Below are 14,758 nucleotides of genomic sequence, written 5' to 3' on the forward strand. Positions count from 1 at the left end.
TGATGGGAGAGAAGTTGCATAGACTCTGCAGAAGTCTCCAGACAGTTCCGGGACTCACACAGGGGAGGCAGGGGGTGGTCACAGGTTATCTGTCTACTTTGTGGAAGAACCGCAGCTCTAGCTAAGAGTTTAGAGGACCAGATCCAGCATCTGGTGAATAAGGATAGTTAAGAATTAGTAGGTATGTCAAGCAAAAATTTAGGTTGGAGAAGTCTTCATTTCTCTTGCAGAACACCTGGAATACATGAGGATATTGATACAGATGCCTATTTGGAGGAATTAGAAAATGCATTATGATGGGAGGCAGGAAGAAGGCTTTCCCTCAGCGGGTACAGAAATTCCCAGAATATGCAGATTATTAAACTAGTTCCAGTGCTGATGGGGACACACAACCTGCATGTCTCCTGCTTATCTGCAGAGATTCGCTTCTTAGTTAAGTGAATGGAGACTTCAGAAAATCAACCTGAAGAGTATTTTACTGAGGCTATTGTGTCCAAAACTCTCTTATATGATGTTGTATTCCTAATAACATCTTGTGACAATAAGTTTTCTGTGTGGTAGTTGTTCCACATATATTATTTTAATTGTTATAACTCTGCAATGTAGTATGATTATTCCCATTTTTCACAAGAAAAAACTGAGGTTCAGAGACGTTTACACGTTCGTATCTCATTGAGCTGGGGTTACTCATCAGCGTGTCTAGCTCCAGAGGGTCTCTACCACACGGCTTTTTATAACAGGTCTTGTAATAATTAGGAGGATGTCGTTGTGCAAACTGTACAGGGGTTTTATTGGCTCACGTGCTTGAAATGACCAGAGACAGGGCAAGCTTGCCTCATTGTGAGGGAGGGTTGGACTCTGCTGTTCTGTGGATCAGCTCTGCCTGTCCTCTTCCACCCTCTGCCCAGGTGCAGCAGGGCCAAGTGTCACATCCGGGTGCCGTACTGTCAGGGACAAAAAAATCTCCCAACCAGAGAATAAAAGCCCTGCATTTCATTCTGGTTGGATCAACTTAGCTCAAGTGGCTGAGGTGGGGGTGTGTGAGTTATGCTGAATGGCTGAAGCCATCTAGAGTTCCTTTCTTGCTGTCAGAGGTGGGATCAACCCACTGGAACTAAAAGATTACTTCCTAGTGAAGAGGAGGAGAATGGATGCTTTGCAGGGAGGGAAGGGGAACCAATAATTTCCACTACAATTTTTAGTAAATGTAGAGTGAATAAATAGAAGCAATGATTATTTTTAAAACTTTCTGGGGCCGGCCCCGTGGCTTAGCAGTTAAGCACACACGCTCTGCTACTGGCAGCCCAGGTTCAGATCCCGGGCATGCACGGATGCACCGCTTCTCCGGCCATGGTGAGACCGCATCCCACATACAGCAACTAGAAGGATGTGCAACTATGATGTACAACTATCTAGTGGGGCTTTGAGGAAAAAAAAAAGGAGGAGGATTGGCAATAGATGTTAGCTCAGAGCCGGTCTTCCTCAGCAAAAAGAGGAGGATTAGCATGGATGTTAGCTCAGGGCTGATATTCCTCGCAAAAATAAAATAAAATAAAATAAAACTTTCTGTCAAGGGGCGGCCCGGTGGTGTAGTGGTTAAGTTTGCATGCTCCACTTTGGTGGCCTGGGCTTCACAGGTTCAGATCCTGGGTGCGGACCTACACAACGCTTATCAAGCCATGCTGTGGTGGCGTCCCATATACAAAATAGAGGAAGATGGTCACAGATGTTAGCTCAGGGCTAATCTTCCTCAGCAAAAAGAGGAAGATTGGCAATAGATGTGAGCTCAGGGCCAATCTTCTTCACAAAAAAAAAAAACTTTCTGTCAGGTAACTATTTTTATTCTCGTAAGTACTTTTTATTCTTAGGTTGCTGACCCTATTCTCATTATTTATTAAGTATTCATGTGCCATAAATAAATAAATGAATAAATAAATAAATCAGTATGATGGCAAAGGTTAAATGATGGCAGTTTAATTTCATAAAATTTGAGAGATTTCACTCCACATTCTAAATTAGTGGAGTGAAAAAATAATGAAGGTTAAAAACGTTACAGACATAGGAAATATTTTGGTGATGTATGCCTGGAAAAGCAGTTTGAAGATTATTTTATGAGCTAAAAATAAATGAATATTGTTTTCATGAGTTAGTAGAATTAGCTTCGTGGTTAGTACCCTGCTTACGGATCTTGCACAGGGACCATCACCTTAATGTGGTCATTCCTGATGACGCTAAATTGGGACAGAGCTGCTCACAGCAGGCAGCACTGATAAATAAGCAGCCTGATGCTATTTGAAAGCATGAGGAGAAAGAACAAAATGCTATCATTATGGATCCTTTCTCCATTCACAAAATACAGATGACATGCCCAGGAAAGTACGAGGAAACCAAGAAGCAGTCACATATGAACAGCGGATGGAATAATATGACAATGAAATATTGTTCAATACAAGAGGCGAATGGGCTGAAATAAACTACTTTCCTTGGCCCAATACTACCTGACAGAACAGAAGCCCAAGCTTCGTGAAGAGCCATCTCTTCTCCTTGTCCTGCAAAACCTACTAGGCCTTAATATAGTTCCAGGCACAGAGACTGAGCTCAATAATATTTGTGGGACTCATAAAGAGTATGGTGACAAGCACCAGGTGCAATATTAAAAATGGCCACCCACTTTAGAGAGTCCTTATGAGGGGAGTATTTACCTTAAGCAGGTGCTTGCTGCATTCAAAGTGGCTGGTAGGCCAATTCTCGTGTTCTCTCTCCTCGAGTTCCCTACAGGATTTTTGTTTGTCCCCCCATCAGCGTGTCTCTGATCACTTCACAAATACGGTAGAAGCCGCCGATGGGGAGAGTGCCCGGCTGCCTCCTGCTCCAGTTCGTGTCTATACCACATAGCACCCAGGCCTCCAAGTCCTCAAGTGCACAATTTCACCTGCACACTTTGCCCCCTCTTCAATTGCCCCATCAATTTTCTCTGGTCTTTTTCAGATATTCTACCTCTCTCTTGCCTTTCACTGTAGAAATATACTCAGTTTCCCTCCTTCCATATTTATTTTTAAAAATGAATGAATACCCTTTTCTGAACTCGCATACCCTTCAAGTTGTTTCCCTCCTTCTCTTAGTCACGAAATTATTTAGAAGAAATTGCCCACACTTGCTTCTCAGTTTCCCCAATTCCCCATCACCTAAGTCAATTACGATTTGACTTCCATCTCCACTATTCTAAGAAAATCACACTCACAGACGTCACAAGAGATCCTAATTTCCAAATCCAACTGGACCATTTCCAAACTCTGTGATATGTCTATTGTCAACCATCAAATTCTTTTCTTTAATGCTCTTTTATTCTCCTGCTCTTATTTGTTTCAAATAAGTTGTCTTATTTCTGTGTGCACACAGAGACCACAGGGCTTCTATTTTCCCGTGACGTTTGGTAGCAAGATCAGCTTACTTTCAGCATTTGCACTGACCAAAGCTGTGCTCATCCTCAACATCCTGAAACTCTTCAACTCTTGGTTAATTGTCCTTGATAAAACTTTCTCGTAACAGCCTCTTTTTTTTTTTTTATTGTTGTTAATTCTTTAAATATAGGTTTTGCAAAAATTATGCTCACTTAATGCTGCATGCCTTTCCTTAATCCCATTTATTTGCTAATGTGTCTCATTCTTTCTCCTGGATTGCCATTCTTTTCCTTATCTTCCTAGAAAACGCTAACTCCCCACTCCGTTCTCTCTCTCTCTTTTCTTAATTGAAGACTTCTTCAGGCCTCATGGATTATTGCAATGACTTTTTAATTTGATTTCTTGGCACCTAACCCTCCAATCTATCCTCTGCATTATTATTTGGTTATATACCAAAAAATAAATCCAATATTGAAATATTTCTATTTGTTCTCTACTGCATAGAGAAATGGTCTCCACATGGAGGTGCACATACTCTGAAGTGGACTCAAACAACACACATGGCTGTAAGAACAGAGCATTAGGTGTGTGTCCTATGCCCTCGGCATAAAGTTGTACTGAGAAAATGTCTGTTAAAGTATGCAAGAATTCCCTTATCAAAGTGTGTAGTCAACATGTGCAGTACTCATAATATATTCTTATTTTTACATATTCTCTAAGCTTTTACTGCAAATATATGTTGCAAAAAGTACAGCATTTAAATTGCAATCTGTTGTGTACTTTCTCTTATACTGCTCTGAATAAATATCTGAAATGCCTTGAGTGCTGAATGCCAAAGATGATTGAAATCCCTCTGAGCCATAAATTTAAAATATGTTCTGTCTGATGGTGAAGATTTTGCATTATGCAAAAGATATAATTGGATACTCTATCCTGAAAGAAAGACAGGATAAATATTACAGAATTCTCTATACCTAATTCCTCTCCTTTTAAAAGTAGAAATAAATTGTATCAGCTTGCATGAAAGTAGAAAATAAAATATAAAATGATACAAGTCAACATCTATTTTGTTTTCTCTCTTATTCGAGTAGCCCCTGATTTAAACATACAGACCTGTAGCTAAATTTTTGCTGTTGTTATTGTTAAATTCAGTCTAGCACCTCATTGAATGAAGAATCAGCCTGTTTAGTGAGGAATTAGGTCCTCTTGAAATTTCAGAGAGTCTGCCAAACTTCAGAGACTCTGACCTTCTGCTACCCCGGCCAAATCATAGCAGACAGAGTCGTTTGTCAGCAGAATTTTCCAAACAGGGTTAGCCAGATACATAAGTAGATATTACACTGTTGCTTAAAACCTGTAATTTCAGTGGCACTGAATAGGCTAACAATTTCCCAAGCAGACTAGAGAGAAACAAGCATTTTAAAAATTTACCTTACTCTTTAAAGACTTTTAGAGGGAGAAAAATCATATTTTATATAGGTGTCATTTTTAACCTAGGAATTACAATTTACAAAAATTAGTTTGCCTGATTTAATTACTGCGTATAATCACCTATAAGCAGAGTCCTAAAAAACATATGTTGGCTAAGCGGAGATAACTCAGATGCAAGCATTAACTCATCCTGGCACTGTTTGGTACGGCAGCAGGTGGGAGTGAATAAGTTAATAACGGGTGCTAGGATGGGTGTGCGGGGTGTAAAGTGGTAATAGAGGAGCAGACGATGAAAGCAGACAATGAGAAGATGAAGATGTTTTTTAACCACATAATTTTGCCCAGAATCAGCTCAATTACCAGGTAAGTAAAATTCTGTGTGTGTGTGTGTGTGTGTGTGTGTTTTAGCATCAGAAGTCAGGTTTAAAATCATCCATTTCTAGGAACACTGCTAATCAAATGGAAAGATGACTGACGTGTTTGGTCCACTGGCAGATGGTTTGGGTGTTGATTTTGTTAATGAATAAGCTGTTTGGCTTGGGTGTCTATATACTGTTTTTTGAAGGTGACTAAAAATCTCTACACATGCCAAATCTCGTGTTTAACATTCAACAGTTGGTGGTGCTGGCAGGAATAGCATTCAGAGATAAAAATCTCTATTACTCATTTCATTTTAGGTGGATTATTATCAAAAAGTAAGCAAATGGCAATCTGGATTAATTCAAACTTCAATTTAAGCTTCTAATTTTGGCCCCTGAGCCTGCTAAGAAGTGTAGTCTGATACTCAGCACTTACTCAACTTCTCAAAATCATCGTGGTAACATGAACAGATAATCTAAGAGCATAAGAAACAACTGGCATCTACCATATTTTAATTACGATAATAACCTGCAAATGCAGAACCCTCATCCCCAAAATTTGAGGAGCTGCTTTTGTTTCATCATATTAAGATTTCCAGTATATTACAATAAACTTTTCCATATTTTTTCCATTTCTAAGTTGGATCATACTTGGGCTAGATCTTTTGTTCAGAACATATATTTAGAGGCATCTGATTTCAAAGAAGCAAGGAAAAGAACATATATTTAGAGGCATCTGATTTTAAAGAAGCAAGCCTTGTAAAAATGTCGTATTGGGTTGTATCATGCCTCCACATACTATTATAGACCATTGATTAAAATGTGATAGCCTCTTTTTTAATTAAAGCAGGAATCAAAAGTCATTGATTAAAAGTAGATACTATTGGAGGCCGGCCCGCTGGCGCAAGTGGTTAAGTGCGCGCACTCCGCTGCAGCGGAGTTTGCCAGTTCGGATCCTGGGCGTGCACCGACGCACCGCTTGTCAAGCCATGCTGTGGCGGCGTCCCATATAAAGTAGTGGAATACGGGCATGGATGTTAGCCCAGGGCCAGTCTTCCTCAGCAAAAACAAGGAGGATTGGCATGGATGTTAGCTCAGGGCTGGTCTTCTGCACACACACACACAAAAAGTAGATACTATTTTGGGCCAGCCCAGTGGTGTAGTGGTTAAGTTCTTGCGCTATGCTTCGGCGGCCTGGGGTTCACAGGTTTGGATCCCAGGCGCAGACCTCCACACCATTCATTAAGCCATGCTGTCACAGCGTCCCACATACAAAAATAGAGGAAGATTGGCACAGATGTTAGCTCAGAGTGAATCTTCCTCAGCCAAAAAAAAAAAAAAAAAGTAGATACTATTTTAATACAAATGTATATCTTGTACTTTTAAATGCATAGTATTTATGCAAAACCTCTAACCTCTCTTGATGTTTTTTATCTTTTTTTGTCATACCAGAGAACAATGTTAAAGGTAATAACAGCAGCTATTTCAGCTATTAATATCTCCTATGTGCCAGCACTGTGCTGAGGGCCAGGGATAAAACAGTCAAAAAGAAAGTGTTCTCTGCTTTGCTGAAGTTTACAATCTAACCGTTAATTTAAGAAAACCTGTATACAGGGGGCTGGCCCCATGGCATAGCAGTTAAGTGCTTGTGCACTGCTGCTGGTGGCCTGGGTTCGGATCCCGGGCATGCACTGAGGCAGCACTTGTCAGGCCATGCTGTGGCAGCATCCCATATAAAGCGCAGGAAGATAAGCACAGATGTTAGCCCACTGCCAGTCTTCCTCAAGCAAAAAGAGGAGGATTGACATGGATGTTAGCTCAGGGCTAATCTTCCTCACCAAAAAAAAAAAAAAAAAAGGCAAGAAAACCTGTATACAGTGTTGGAGAGCAACCATTCTTTGCCACAGCTGATTCTGCAATGTTAGCTCTATTGCCGTGCTAAAGAAAGAAAATACTTCAACATATTCAATTCCAGTGTTTAAGAATTTTATTTAAAAAAATAGAAAAAAAATTTCATTGGTTAAAAATTAATTTCACTTTTATGATTCTAAAATTTCAAGTTGGTCAACTACTTAATTATTGCCGAAAAAGAAGCGCTGATCAACTCCACTAAAAACAACCCTATTATTTTTTTTAGATACGAAGCAATGCTTATTTGACTTATAACTTAATTTTAGACAAATTTTGACTCATTTATTTACTTCTATATATGATTTGCCACCAAGTTATTTTGCAGGACACGCCCGGAAATTACAATGCTCAAGGTTAAATGGTCTGTAGAGGCTGTGCGGGGTTTCATAATTGTTCTGAGTATTTAAATACACACGATATACTTTTTTTTTTCAAGCTGAAATTATTGTGGCTGGATTCAAGGGACCTGTTCATCTTTGAGTTAAAGCAGACTCCAAACTGCCTCAGGAAGAAATTTTGGACCAATTTTTCCCAACAGGCATGTTCTGAGTAGAAATAGAGTAGCTGTTATCCCAGCTCCTTGGAAGGGCCCTCCCCCTTCCTTAGAAATGGGGTCCCCTCCCAGGCCACATAACAATAAAATGTGCGGCTCTGTTCTTCATCAATAACACAAAGTAGTCACACTCCAAGCACTTGTTAGGGGGTCCAACTAAAAATTACTGCCACGCAGGACCCATCAAAACTTTAGTTAAGAGAATAATATCCGTGGAAGATTTCCTGAAGTGTAATTCAATCCACATAGAGGAACCATTAAAACCAACCCACGGATGAAGCCTGACGAACAGAGAGGTGCGCGCCACGACAGCCGAATGCTGTCCCCACAGGAACACTTCTAGGAAATTGTGCTTTCCCCTTGGTATTGTGCCCTGGGCCTGCACTGAAGGCCTCCCTAACAGTCACACAAAACTCATTGATGTCATTACTGCAACAATTCCTTGAGGACACTGTTCACTATGTCGCAGTGTCCTTTTTATGAGGACTCAAAGGAGAAATGTTTCTCTGGACTCAGTGCCAGGAATAATTGTGCTTCTAAGCAACAAGTGAGTGTCCTTTTTATGGGCACTGGGCAACGTGTCCTCTGGTGTCGTCCTTTTTCTGTGACTGCTTCAGAGCTCAGGAGTCAGATGTATGCCTGCCTCCCGCGAGTGTAGACGCCTCTGTGGCACTTTTGAGTTCAGCTCATGTTTCGTTCTTCTGCTTTCCTTCATCCCCAGTATCCATTTATTTTTTTTAAATTTATTTTTTTTGTAAGGAAGATCAGCCCTAAGCTAACATCTGATGCTAATCCTCCTCTTTTTTTTTTTTTTTTTGCTGAGGAAGATTGGCCCTGAGCTAACATCCATGACCATCTTCCTCTACTTTATATGGGATGCCGCCACAGCATGGCTTGACAAGCAGTGCGTCGGTGCACGCCTGGGATCCGAACCTGCGAACCCCGGGCCACAGCAGCGGAGTGTGCACACCCAACAGCTTGTGCCAGTATCCATTTATTTTTTATTTCAATTTATCTAAATATATGAAAGCTGCCATAAATCCTTTTCTGGAACAAGATGTGATAAATAAAGAAGATTAACAATGTGAGATAATAAACAGCATATATTTTCTATTTTCCCATGTGAGTCCCCCTTTTTGACTGAGAGACAATGAGCAAGCTTCTGCCCCAGGGGCAGTTGTCACAAATAGACCAGAAGAAAAAAAAAAGGCAAAACCAAAAAAAATCCCGTCATTTTCAGCTTCTAATTGTAAAAAAAAATTATTGGATGTAAAAAAAAATTGAAGCTGTGAAATGAGCATAGTGGTGTTTTTCTTCCAGTTACAAGACCATACAAAGAATTCTCAGAGCTAAGAGGTGCAGAAGAGAAAAGAAACTAGACTTAGAGGCATTGTAGAAGCCTGGGCTCTGCCCATACCCTCAGCTCGTGTGGACTGGCACCTTTCGTGTCCTGGCTGGAGCTCTAGTAGTCAGTAAGCCCACAGAAGTAGTGAAGAGGGCCTTATAGGGCAGTGAGAGTAACCACTGACAGCTGAGTACTTGTAGTCCTCAGAAACACATAGATGGACAGCCAATTTTTCAGCAGCCAGGCCCAGGAAGACATGGCTAGAGCTACAGAGGCTGGGCGTCAAGGAACAATGGTGCAGCTGGGGTTATTGCAACAGAACTAGCAAGACAAAGGCCTCAGGGGTGTCAACACTGAGAACTACACTGGGGGAGACTACATCTGGAGAAGAAGACCACTGTGGACCTCAGGTGAGAGGCAGGATCACGCCTCTCCAGCTGCTCTACCGGCAGCTGTTAGCCCCCTGGAGTTTAGAAATGGAAACAGAATGAGAAACACAAGAGAGCCCCAAGAACAGGGAACTAAAATGAGACTGGATTAAACTGAAGATGAATGAGAAATACTTGTATTGACAGAGGAAAACCCATGAAGAACCTAGGTTAATTTGTCTGTCATCAAGCAGGTTGGTACCTAGTGTAAGGAACTTATAAAGGATGATATTTGCAAGTTACATTTTTGCAATTTGTGACCAAAATATGTGTCTAAGTAAATAAATGGTACTCACATATGAGTGTACACATAACGCTGTAATCTAGATTCTCTTCCTACCTCCGTTTAAGAAATTGTTCTTTCTGAAGTTGATAATCATATAATGAACTGTGGATATATCTAAATTCTCACTCCCATTTTCAGTCCACAGGCTCTGAGGAGCAGTTCCTGAACACCAGACTTCTTTGGGTGTATATGGCATGGCCCTCTTATAGTTCTCCTCCTATGGTCTGGGTATTCCTTTCCTGTATTTTTACTGTCATAAATTCAAATATATGCAATTCTACTTTGAATGTATATTCTATTCTGGCCTTTCTCTTCCTCCTTTTGTATTTCTTACAATGGAGATTTTGTCAATGAAATAATTGAGAGATAATCTCAATTACCTCTCAGGCAAAATGAGATACAAATCTTTATCCCCAACCATATCTCTTTCAAATTCATGGTCCAAATCCCAAATTGCTACCTGAATATTTCTAGTTGTATATCCCATTATAGCCTCAAACACGACATATTAAAAATGAAATTGTCAACTTTCCCTAAAGCCATACTCCATTGTTACACCTCTAATTGATATCAAGTTACCAGCATTCTCTCAAACCCCTGAACAAAGATATATACACTATCTGTTTTTCTCTCTCACCTACTGTATAAATGAGTTACAGACTTTCTTCCTGTTAGCCTTATATCTAAATCTTTCCTCTCTGTTCCCACTGTCATTTCCCCAGAATAGATTAACCTCTGGTTCCTCCACTTCCATGACTAGTTGTAGTGCAAAGAACATAGATTTTGGTGTTCAGATGAACTCAGGTTAGACTACCTTGTGTGACCTTCAGCAAATTACTTAAAACTTATGGTTTCATCATCTGTGCAACGGAGATTAGAATAGCTGCCTTACAGGTTTGATGTGAGGACAACCTGAAATCATTTATCTGAAGACCTAGTATGAGTCTGGTACCCACCTAGGAAAATCTATCATCTCACTTTGCTCTTTTATTCTACCTCAGGCTGCTGAGAACTATTAAAGAAAATCATAAAATTCTGTAAATTCAGAGTCACAGTGAGTAGCTAGGGTCCCAATAATAATTCATTATTTTAACCAGCTTCTTCTTCCCCTTTTCCTTTTAGAACAGTTCTGCACCTTCACCATTCTCCGTGAGCCATCTTACCTGTTCTCATTCCACTTGATCTCAGGTATGATTTTTGCCTTCAGCCTTGCATGCACAACTGAGGCTGTCAGGTATCTCATCTTCCTACCTTCACACCAACAGGTTTATCTAACTATGTCCGCCCTCTTATTCCTTTGTTCCCTGTTATAGAAACAGAGTTGTCCCTCTCTTTGTTCAGTGTCATCTCTTCACCTCTGCTTTTGATCACTTCCCATATTATCTCATTCAGGAATTCATTCCGTTAGTAGTGCCCTCTCTCTCACTGCTACATCCTAAATATCCATGTCCACTTACTCCTTGTCAGAATCTTTAAACACATTTGAAACTTCTCATCCTAAAAGGCCCTTCCTTGGTTCCTAAGACCTAAATTTGCGCTACCATCCTAATTCTCCTTTGCCCTTCCATGCAAAATTTCTTAAAAAGATGTTCTTTATTCACGATACACACTTCTTCAATTCTGTATTTCTTAGCCTATTGTAATCAGACTTGCTTCTCTACCCATCCTCTAAATTAGATCACATCTAGATTGTCAATCACCTGTCTATTTCAAAACAGGCCTCTCCGCTGAGTCTGTATTTACCACTCATCCTTTCTTGGATTCTCTTTTCCTTTGGCTTCCACGACCCTACTCTTTCCTACTTTCAGAACTGTTCTTTTGTAGTCTTTCTTGTGAGCTCATTCTCCTCTGCTTAATGCTTAGGTGTTGACTTGTGCTACTCTGGAGTGAAATCTTATGTCTTTTCATACTTTGAACGATCATTTGTATGCAAATTATTACTAATTATATATTAATGCTTTTAGTCTTGAGCTCTTCTCTGAGCTCCAGCCCTACGTACAGGTATCTCATCTCCCTACCTGTTCTTGACTCAAGTACTTGGCTACATCTTTTAACTCTTCACTCTTCCACCAGGCACATCAACTTCAACATGTCCAAAAGAGAACTTAGCATCTTTCTTCAAAATCTATTCCTCCTCTTTCATCCCAAATTACAGTTAGTGGTATTGTTATTGCAACAGTCAGTTGCCTTGGTCAGAAACTAGTTTTCTCTTTTCTTTCCCATACATCCAATCAATGACTGAATTCTATATACCTGTCTTACTAAATGATTCTCCAATTCGTGGTGTCTTATCCATTCCTAGCATCAATGATATAATTCAGTCCCTCAACATTTCTTACCTGGCCTAAGGAAATATATTCTATATTCTAACTAGTAAGCATAAAAAAGATAATATAGCATAGTGGCAAAGAATTGTACACTTGGAACTATATTGCTTGTGTTCAAATACTAGCTCCAACAACTCACTAGCTCTGCAATCTCAGGCAATTTAAACAACCTTTCTTTGCTTCAATTTTCTCTCCATCAAGAAGAATGCAGCATCTTACCTAATCAATTATTACTTATTCCTCAAGGCTCAGTTAAGTTGTCACTTGTTCAAGGATCCATTCCTAGAGACACTGAGCTAAATCAAATACCCTTTCTCCTTGATCTCTTGATATCCTTTATAGCCTCTATCTTAAGACATATTTCAATCTGTGGTGCTACAGTATGTGTTTATTTAATGAAAATTAGTTTATTTATGATTGCTAAGTAGGGGGATGATGTCAGTATAATGCAGAAGTTAGTATAATGTTGGTTCATTCATAACTTTTCCAAACCTGTTAATATTTTGCAGAGATTAACAGCAGACTTTCTCACAATTACAGAGAACATGTTAGTAATATGTGAAAACTTTAAGGGAAAAAGCTGAAAATCTATGTGCCTCACTTTAGGCATGGAGTTAGTTGCTTCAAAAATTCCTGTACTTTCCACAATATTACTAAATCTAAGAAATTTGAAAGTGCAGATAAAGTAACTATGAAGACATTTCTCATCTGTTAAGTACCCTGGATAAGATTTTTTAATTTTGATGTATCTGGTCTTTTATAGGTGAATATTCTCAACGACTTTAGAAGGAAGCCTGAGTGCAAGGGTTAAGAGTCTGCAAGGGATCAACTGACTTTGTTACTGGATGCAAATATCAGGGGAGATATAGCTGTGCTTCTGTTTTTATTAAGATTGTTATTGCTTTTGTTAGTGCTCTGTTTTCTAAGTTGCATCAATCCTATTTTTCCTTTAAGCCCTGTTACTTTTAATGTATAATTTTTCAACACACAGGTATTTTTCAGGAACATATATATGACATTACAGTAGAAATACCTGTACATTAAAGTGATATGTCTGTTGTCCCATTAACCTGTGACTTCCTAGGGAGAAAGGACTGTCAGGTATTACTATTTGTACCATCATTCCCTAACTCAGTAATGTTTGATAAACTGAGTGAAAGTATAGAAGAGGCTGAATAAATGCTACTTCTTTTTCCTTATTTGTCTTCCCCTCTTCAGTCTCTCCTCCCTTAAATTCAACCAAAAACAAGGCTTTGTATATGTAACTTGCCTAAGAAAAATATTTCAATCACCTATACAGGTCTCCTCACTTTAGTATCCGGGGCTGTACCTGCTGGGCTGCCAGGCAGTCACTCCGAGTTCCTTGTACCAGCCCGTCAGATCAGCTTTCTGCGCTCCTGCTGCACAGTGTGTATGTATTTGCTCCTTTATTTTGCTGATGCCCTTTTCTCACCATCTTCCCCAGAATGGACTCCCAACCTCACTCTAATTATCAAAGCCCCTAGGTTTATTGTGGTGCCACCTCATTGCACTCTCCTCTCATTTAAGCAGCTATTGTAATAATATGTAATATGCAGATGTCATTAACTACTCTCATATACTATCATTGATCTTTTTATTAAATATGGTCTAACTCTAAACAGTATAAAGTAGGCCCAAAACTTACATTTCTTTGTAGCTTCACAGTCCAAATTAGAAACTTGTATTTCATATAAAGCTGTTGATGACTTTAAAAAAAAGGAAAACTAAGAGAGCCAGAATAAGTCATATTGGACTAAAGTGAAAACCGAGCAAATCCGTGAAACATACACTAAGAGATTTTGCCATAATCTATACATGAGGTTTTGTGGACCTGAAACTCTCTTTGTTTCAGTGGAAATGAGAAGGAAGAGAAAGAAAAAAAAGGAAAGAAGGGAAACAGAACTACATTAGGTGAATAAAGAATAGAAATGAGTAAGAAAATGAATCTAAGTTACCAAGTCCGATTAACAAGAAAAAATGATCACACAACTGAAACAAACAGAGGATGTTAAAATTTATTATAGAAAAAAATGAAGAATTTGGTTCCCTTTTTTCTATATTCAGAGTGCAGTGCAAGGTTATACAAAATACAAAAACTGATTTAAATTCAACGGTATTCTTTATTCTTTAAGCCTTTGTCTATCTTGCCTTATTTTCTACGAAGTGTTATTAACTCTGGTAATTGATGCTTACCATCCCAAACCAGCAGTTGATAAAAACAAATAAAAATATCCTGAAATATTTCATGTATATATTTACCCATGTAAACATTTCTAGTGAAAGAATCAGTTGAATCCAAAATACACTAAGAATGCCGATGGGTGACATAGAATACACTTTAAAATTTTAAAAACTTAACTAATGTATGATCACTTGACTCTGAATTTATACAGTTTAAGGTAATAAATTATTTTAGTTCATAGTTATTTAGTTTAAGGATTTTCCCTTTCTGAAAACTAGAAGCAAAAGGATAAGAGTATATGTTATACTCACAAAAGAATAATGTGAAACTTATCTCCTTCATTTCTTTTGGACTATGATGGATATATTAAACTAATTTATAAAATGAATATTATACATAAGTCACTGAAATATTTGCTTATTTTGCTTTATGTGTATTTCCTCCCCACAAATCTATTTATTGTACAAAATATTTTAATTGAAAATTAAGAACTTAGAATGATTTCACATCATTA

Source organism: Diceros bicornis, chromosome 8, assembly GCF_020826845.1.
Source record: "Diceros bicornis minor isolate mBicDic1 chromosome 8, mDicBic1.mat.cur, whole genome shotgun sequence".
Classification (NCBI taxonomy): domain Eukaryota; kingdom Metazoa; phylum Chordata; class Mammalia; order Perissodactyla; family Rhinocerotidae; genus Diceros; species Diceros bicornis.